Raw genomic sequence first — 9247 nt, forward strand, 5'->3', positions numbered from 1 at the left:
CAGTGTTACAATCTCAGTTCACTGCAGCCTCCTCCTTGGGCACAAGCAATCCCCCTGTCTCAGCCTCTGAGTAGCTGGGATTACAGGCATGCAGCAGCACACCTGGCTTTTTTTTTTTTTTTTTTTGGTATACACACACACACACACACACACACACACACACATATATATATGTGTATATATATATATATATATATATACACATATATATATATTTTTTTGAGACGGAGTTTAACTCTTGTTACCCAAGCTGGAGTGCAATGGCGCGATCTTGGCTCACCGCAACCTCCGCCTCCTGGGTTCAAGCAATTCTCCTGCCTCAGCCTCCCGAGTAGCTGGGACTACAGCTGTGCCCCACCATGCCCAGCTAATTTTTTGTATTTTTAGTAGAGACGGGGTTTCACCATGTTGACCAGGATGGTCTTGATCTTTTGACCTCGTGATCCACCCACCTCGGCCTCCCAAAGTGCTGGAATTACAGGCTTGAGCCACCGCACCCGGCCTTTTTTGGTATATTTTTGTAGAGATGGGTTTTGCCATGTTGTCCAGGCTGGTCTCAAACTCCTGAGCTCAATTAATTGGCCTGTCTCAGCCCCCTGAGTAGCTGGGACTGCAGGTGTGAGCCACTGTGCCTGGCTCTTGGCGTTCTTTAGCATATACTTGTATCACTCCAAATTCTGCCTGGCATCTCTTGACCTTCCCTTCTGTATGCCTGTGTTTCTGTATTCAAATTTCACTGTCCTTTCTCTTATAAAGATATCAGCCATTGGATTTAGAATCCAGTAGGACCCCATCTCAACTTGATTGTATCTGCAAAGACCTTGTTTCCAAGTAAGGCCACATTCATGTGTATGAATGGGTAGGTATTGAACATATATTTTTGGGGAACAAGATTCAGAAGTCTTTACAAAAGAAAGCCTAAGGGTGTAGAGGAAGGATTTATACCTCCTCCAGCTGCCCTGCTCCTGGAGTATCCAGCCCTTCCTGTGCTCCACTCCTTCACATTCCGTCACTCCAAAGATCACTCCCTGACCATCTGGATGACCAGCATATTCTGACAGATTGTTCTGAACTACCCAGAGGGGCATTAATAAATAAGAATAGCTGGGTCAGCTAGTTATATGTACAAGAAATAGAAAAAGCACTGTCAGTACTTACAGTGAACCAAAGCTTCCTGGAAGACTACCAGATTTTAGAATCATGATCAGTTTATCTTGGCTGAGTCTAATTAAGGTTTTGAAATGAGGATCTGGCCATCTTTATCTTTACTCCAAATTTCTATTTGAATAAATTGCCATGTTTGCGGCTATGTTTTAGCTAAAATATGCCATTGGGCAGCATTTTCTGTGCCAAAGTCCAGAGAAGTTAAGACAATGAAAATTCTGGGACCATTTTTGAGCCTCTGTGGTTAAATGGGTGCTATAGTTTGAATGTGCCTTGCAAATTCCATGTATTGGAAACCTAATCTCCAACTTCATATGTTGATGGAGGTGGGGCCTTTAGGGGTAATTTGAATTAGATGAAGTCATCAAGACAGATCCTCCATGATGAGACTAGTGGCTTTACAGGAAGAGAGACTTGAGGTGGCAGGCTCTCGCCCTTTTCCATGTTATGACACAGCAAGAAGGCCCTCACTAGACACGAGTGCCATACTCTTGGACTTTCCAGTCCGCTGAACTGTGAGTTAAATTAACTTCTATTGTTTATAAATTACCTAGTCTGTGGTAGTCTGTCACAGCAACAGAAAGCAGACTAAGACAAAGAGTTACAGACAGAAACTGCTCTAATTGTGAATTGGGGAGCCTCAAGATAAGCATACTGCTTTGGGGTTCAGATTGGGGCATAGAACGCCAGGGAGAGGGGGGCTTCCTCATATTTCTGTGGACACACAGCTTGACCATACAGCAGGGAGGACCAAATGGAAACCTGAGCCATTCTGTGTATGAGAAGGTTTGCAGCATGGAGAATGTAGCTGATAAGGAAGTAGCCTTCTGTATGTTGAGCAGGAGACGCTGGTAGCTGTGGCAGTGAACAAGTGACTCCTCTATGAAACACTTCTAAGTAGAGGACTTACTGTATAAGACAGCTGGCTGAGTGCAGTGGCTCATGCTTGTAATTCCAGCACTTTGGAAGGCTGAATTGGACAGATCACTTGAGGTAAGGAATTTGAGACCAGTTTGGCCAATGTGGTGAAACCCATCTCTACTAAAAATACAAAAATTAGCTGGGCGTGATGGCATACACCTATAATCCCAGCTACTTGGGAGGCTGATGCAGGAGAATCACTTGAACTCAGGAGCCAGAGGTTACAGCAAGCCGAGATTGCGCCATTCCACTCCAGCCTGGGTGACAGAGCAAGACTGTCTCAAAAATACAAAGAAATTTCTAAAAGACTGCCAAAAAATAATGAACATCAGTGAATTTCTTTCTGAGCAAATGTGAGACAATTCTGGAGAGCCTTTGGAAAAACTAAGAGAACTTTTAATGTTTTAAAAAAATTTGAATAACAATAATTTTATTTTTATTGTGGTAAAACATACATAACAAAACATACTGTTTAACCAATTTTACCATGTACAGTTCAGCAGCATTAAGTATATTTACATTGTTATGCAGTCATCACCACTATCTATCTCAAGAGCTTTTTCATCATTCCAAACTGAAACTCTGCACTCATTAACCAATAAATTTCAATTCTCCCCTTACCCTAGCCCCTGATAACTTTGATTTTACATTTTTGTCTCTAGGAATTAACTACCTTAGAGAATATTTGTACAATAGTGTCTAATTATTATGTAATACTTGCACAATTGTAATTTGTAAATATTGTACAATATTTGTCCTTCTGTGTCTGGCTTATTTCATTTGGCATAATGTCTTTAATATCCATCCACATTGTAGCATCCATCAGAATTTTCTTCCTTTTCATGCCTGAATAATATTCCATTATATCCACGCACTACATTTTGTTTATCCAGTCATCTGTTGACAGCCAGGAGAACTTTAAATGTGGGGACTGAGGTCCTGCAGCTATGTTGATGGGAACTAACAAAGTGACAAAGTTCAGACACCAATGCTAACATGAACTCAATTGCACCATAGATTTATCAGACCTGTGGACATTCAGGGTACTGAATTGCATGATTCCTTTCATCTGGGAAATATCTTTATTTAAAGCTCAGGAAATGAACCCCCAGCTTGCTAAAGTCATCATAGGTGCTATCCCCTCTGGCCACGCTTGTCCCCTGATAACTGAACTTGGGCTTTTTAGCTCTGCCAAGAATGAATGATTGGCAAGGTGCAGTGACTCAAGCCTGTAATCCCAGCACTTTGGGAGACCAATGTGGGCAGATCTCTCGAGGTCAGGAGTTCAAGACCAGCCTAGCCAGCATGGTGAAACCCATCTTTACTAAAAATACAAAAATTAGCCAGGCATGGTAGTGTGCACTTATAATTCCAGCTACTCAGGAGGCTGAGGTGTGAGAATCGCTTGAACCCATGAGTAGGAGGTTGCAATGAGCAGAGATCGTGCCACTGCACTGCAGCCTGGGCGACAGAGCAAGACTCTGTCTCAAAAAAAAAAAAAAAATGCATGATTGGCTCCTCTCTCTTAAGCCTTGCAAGCAGAATCAGGGGGCCATGATCCCACCCAGTCATAAGAAAACTAAAGTGACCTCTCTTCTCTTTGACTGCCAACAGAATGGGTGACAAGAAACAAGCTCTTTCTATTTTTATTGGAATTCTTATTTATCTTTATGAAAATAAATCCTATTTACATAAAAAGAACTTTATCAGATTTACTTGTTCATGTTCTATCAATAGTTACATACAATTAATAAATATAGTCCCAACTGCAGTATTGTCAGATGGGCAATTTGGCCCATCTGACTGACAGAACACTGAGCGGATATGATTTATGTGTGCAGAAGAACACAGCTGGAGGGCCATTTGACTGTAATTACTTGGGGTTTTATTACTCTCCTTGCAAATGAAAAGTGTGAAGATGTGCAAGTGCCAATTGTTTCCAATTACTTGAAATAGTTTCCGTTAATATCCAACTCCTTTCTGCAATTTTATTGCCAAGTGCAAAGGGAAATTTCCAGATTATTGTGTAGAATGTTAAGGTGGCCGAGCATGGGGGCTCACACCTGTAATTCCAGCATGATGGGAGGCCGAGGTGGGAGCATTGCTTGAGCCCAGGCATTCAAGACCAGCTTGGGCAACATGGGGAGACTCCATCTCTACAAAAAATAAAAAATCAAAAGTAGCCAGGTGTAGTGAAGCCTGCCTGTAGACTTAGCTATTCAGTTGGCTGAGGTGGGAGGATTGCTTGAGCTCAGGAGGTTGAGGCTACAGTTAGCCATGATCACACCACTGCACTCAAACCTGGGAGACAGAATAAAACTCTCTCTAAAAACAAAGAAACAAACAAAAAGGCTGGACGCAGTGGCTCATGCCTGTAATCCTAGCACTTTGGGAGTCCAAGATGGGTGGATCACCTGAGGTCAAGAGTTCAAGACCAGCCTGGCCAACATGGTGAAATGTCTTTTCTCTAAAAACACAAAAATTAGCTAGGTGTGGTGGCTAGCACTTGTAATCCCAGCTGCTTGGGAGGCTGAGGCAGGAGAATTGCTTGAACCCAGGAGACAGAGATTGCAGTGAGCCAAGATTGCGCCATTGGACTATAGCCTGGGCAACAGAGTAAAAACTCCATCTCAAATAAACAAAAATAACAACAACATCAAAAATATATATCTTTATATATATTGGTTAAGCTATGTATATACATACATACACACACACACACACACAGACACACACACATATATATAGCTTAATGAAACAATTACATGCTTGAGATATGATCATCAGAAAAGATACCTGCATTCAAATAGGACAGTATGTGTTACATCTTTGATGCTCAATGTAATATTAATAATAATTGGATAAATAAATAGCCACATAGAAAATACAACATACCTTTATACAAATAATAGTTTATTGAGATAACTAGATATGTAAAGTCTCCTTGACAGACATAAACAGTAAGAGGAAAAATCATAAATCAAATCAAACTTTTTAAAAATATTTTTCTTCTTTTTTTTTTTTATTTTGAGATGGAGTCTCGCTTTGTCACCTAGTGCAATGATGTGACATCGGCTCACTGCAACCTCTACCTCCCAGGTTCAAGTGATTCCTCTGCCTCAGCCTCTTGAATAGCTGGGACTACAGTCAAATGCCACCATGCCCCGCAAATTTTTGTATTTTTAGTAGAGACAGGGTTTCACCATAACGGCTGGGCTGGTCTCGAACTCCTGACCTATGATCCACTTGCCTTGGCCTCCCAAAGTGCTGGAATTACAGGCATTAGCCACCACACCTGGCCTCTTGTCTAATTTTTGTTTAGTGAGCTTTGAGTTCAGTTATCAAAACCAAACTTTTTTTTTTAACTCATTTTCTCTCCTGACCAAAAAAAAAAAAAAAACCAAAACCGTAAGTAGAAAAATAACATAAAATTGGAAATATTCTCTACCTATTAGTCTAGGTCCTTTTAATGGACACACAAAAAAATGGAACACACATTTGGTTATAGCAGACTGTTGACCTGTTTAACTAAGGGGGGAGTTTGAGTTTGTTAATATGACCTTGTGTGAATCCAGGTGTGCTGGAGTTCTTGAACTTGAAGATGTTTAAAAACAAGAAATAACAACAAATTACTTCAAGTTACTTCTGCTTGTTGGGTTGAATTGCAGTGGTGCTGTGGGCTCACTGTCTGAGTAGTTGGCTACTTTAGACAGCCTGTACCAAGTGAGTGAACATGCTGAGAAAATTCAACATTATCATAGAATCTCAGGATTGGAAAATCTCTTCTACACCAATGAATAGCCTGAAAGTACTTGTAAATAAGTTGTTCAGTGATCTAGGTGCTTGTTTAACTATTATATCAAAGTATAATCTAAACAGGTAACACAGCATTTGGCCAAGTAATTCATAGTGTTTAGAAATTTACCTATAGAGGACTTGGCCCTGGGAAATGATTGACTTGAATCTACTTGACTTTAGAAATTTAGGAATCTAAGAAGACCATGTGATTATGCATTGGCATATACCATACCTGTTCTCCTCTGTCACCTCACCACTTCCATTGGCTCAAAATCCTTGCAGCACATGTGGGTTTAGGGATTTTACAGATAAGAAGATGGACCATCTTAGTATTTTTGCCCGCTTTAGTTCTCTTATGTTACATCTTTTACATTGGAAATAGAGCAAATGGGACTATTTGCTGGTAACAGTGTTAGAAGACTGTGGGGGAAAATAGATGACCCCTAGCTCCTATCAGTGCACATTTATATACAATTTAAATAAATGAGTTAGTAACATTCCATATGCAGCAGATAAAGCCCATCATTCTTATGCTTATTGTGCAATCCCTGCCTGAAGAGTTTCTATTTCCTAGAGCTGATTTTTTTTTTTTAATCTAGTAGATGCTCAAAAGCCTAGTGAGACAACTAACGAGAACTGAATACAGTTTCTCAAGTAGAAATTTTCCATTAATATATAAAGGGGTTTCTCACTAATCCATGGTTTTACTCATATCAAAAACATAGAGCCAGCAAATTCCCCTCTGTGAAAGAGTTTGGCAATGGACTCAACCAAGTGCCAGTGGGTGTGCTCGTTCATTCACACAGAGCATTGATCAAGAGGAGATTCTTTTCCTGCTGATACTACAGTGATGTCCAAACTGAGTAATCAAGATGCCTTTTAAAAGAAAACCAAAACCAAAACCACCCTCCTAGAAGTTAAGACACTACTATTTTATTCCATAAAAAAGTTTCCACTGTAAACTTATTACCACAAAAGCAATGGTTTGTAAGAAGAAGTGCCTTTTTCTTTTTATCTTTTTTTTTTTGAGATGGAGTCTTGCTCTGTCCGCAGGCTGGAGTGCAGTGGCGCGATCACAACTCACTGCAACCTCCACCTCCCTAAGTCAAGTGTTTCTTCTGCCTCAACCTCCAGAGTAGCTGGGACTATAGGTGCATGCCACCACACCCAGCTATTTTTCTTGTATTTTTAGTGGAGACAGGGTTTCACCATGTCAGCTATAATTATCTTGATCTCCTGACCTCGTGATCTGCCCACCTCAGCCTCCCAAAGTGTTGGTATTACAGGTGTGAGCCACCGTGCCCAGCCTGTTTTTGTTTTTTAACCAGGCCTTCCATATGAAATTGATGAACACTTGGTTATGCTTTGAACATCGACTATGGTTATTATTACTCTAATGGAATTTAGGAACTCATATTATTTCCTATTCCTATTTCCTAAAGAACTACAAATATTCTTGCTAAGACAGAATGAACCCTCCCAAAAAGTTTATTCTACAGGAATGAAATGAGCAACTCTGAATGGAACTTGGTTTCAGAAGAGATAAGCTGCTTCCTAGAATAGGCATAATACTACCAAGAAGACAGAATGAGAGAATACAAATAATGGCTGATCTAAGAATCTGCAATTGAAGTTAAGACAAACCAAGCCGCCTTCCCAACTCTCCCACTGCTCAGGAGTGATACCAATGTCTTATTCATTTAGTGAAGCACTAGGAATCATGAAACTGAGTTGTATTTTGGAGAAAAGGAATCAAAAGTCTCTCTCTCATTAAGGGATACCAAAAAGATAATTTAAAATAAAGATTCTATAAGACTGGCCAATTTACAAAAGAAAGAGGTTTAATGGAGAACTCACGCAAATTTCTGCAGTAGCTTTAGTTTCTCCTCAGACAATACGATTTTCTTTTCTATTGCATTGTAAGGCTGCAAATTTTACAAACTTTTATGCTCTGTTCTCCTTTAAATCTGAATGCCTTTAACAACACCCAAGACTCCTGTTGAATGCTTTTTTTGCTTGGAAACTTCTTCCCCCCAGATACTCCAAATCATCTCTCTCAAGTTCAAAGTTCCACAACCTGTAGGGCAGGGACAAAATGCCACCAAGTCTCTTTGTTAAAACAGAACAAAAGTTACCTTTGCTCCAGTTCCCGACAAGAGACCATCTGAGACCACCTCAGCCTGGACCTTATTGTTCATATTACTAAGCATTTTCATCAAAGCCATTCAACGAGTCTCTAGGAAGTTCCAAACTTTCCCACATTTTCTTATCTTCTTCTGAGCCCTCCAAACTGTTCCAACCTCTGCCTGTTACCCAGTTCTAAAGTCATTTTCACATTTTTGGGTATCTTTTCAGCAACTTCTCATTCTACTATTGCCAATTTAGTATATTAGTCCACTTTCACGCTGCTGATAAAGACATTCCCAAGACTGGTCAATCTACAAAAGAGGTTTAGTGGAGAACTCACAGTTCTATGTGGCTGGGGATGCCTCACAATCATAGCAGAAGGCAAGGAGGAGCAAGCCATATCTTACATGGATGGCAGCAGGCAAAGAGAGCTTGTGCAGGCAAACTCCCATTTTTAAAGTCATCAGATCGCTTGAGACTTATCATGAGTACAGTCAATTACCTCCCACTGGATTCCTCCCATAACACATGGGAATTGTCGGAGCTACATGGTGAGATTTGGGTGGGGACACAGGGCCAAACCATATCAGATTTATTTTCAAACCATATCAGATTTTATTTTATTTGAAAGAAAATCTACTTCCATTTTCTTAGAAACAAATACAAGATGCTTTTTAAAGAAATCGTTTACACATATTCTGGTGGGTGTATATATTTTGTTATCATAAAAAGGCAATGTACACATATGCTTGTATGTGAAGAAGAAACAGATCATAGGCTACATGTAAAAATGGTAAAGGGCTGCAGCCAATTAAGCTGATGGAGTTCCTTTCCTCATGGGGACCTGGTGTGCAATGGCTGCAAACAGCTGCTTCTTTGGTATTGTTTGCAGCCTGTTATTGTATGGGTGGCTCTAAGGGACCTTGGAGACAGGCCTTTCCAATGTATGTTCATTCTCTGACCTTGCACTACCCTCAATGTAGGCTCCAAACAGGTATTTGAGATGCCTTTGTGAAAGACCCAGGGCACTGTGGCCAGGGTTCACATTGGCAATTCATCATGTACATTCACACTGAGCCGCAGAACAATGAGCATGTGATTGAAGCCCCATGCAAGGCCAAGTTCAGGTTCCCTGGACATCAGAAGATCCACTTCTCAAAGAAGTGGGACTTTACCCAGTTCAATGTGAATGAATTTGAAGACATGGTGGCTGAGAAGCGGCTTATTCCAGATGGCT

The 9247-nt window shown here is 40.5% G+C and overlaps 1 non-coding gene across 1 annotated transcript; it reads left to right on the forward strand.

The window, feature by feature from the left end:
- Window positions 1-8811: 8811 nt before the first annotated feature.
- Window positions 8812-8945, forward strand: LOC118147059 (small nucleolar RNA SNORA70). Its single transcript, XR_004733231.1, has one exon. It is a non-coding gene; the product is annotated as a small nucleolar RNA SNORA70 (small nucleolar RNA).
- The last annotated feature ends 302 nt before the right edge of the window (window positions 8946-9247 follow it).

This window comes from Callithrix jacchus, chromosome 13 (genome assembly GCF_049354715.1).
Source record: "Callithrix jacchus isolate 240 chromosome 13, calJac240_pri, whole genome shotgun sequence".
Classification (NCBI taxonomy): Eukaryota; Metazoa; Chordata; class Mammalia; order Primates; family Cebidae; genus Callithrix; species Callithrix jacchus.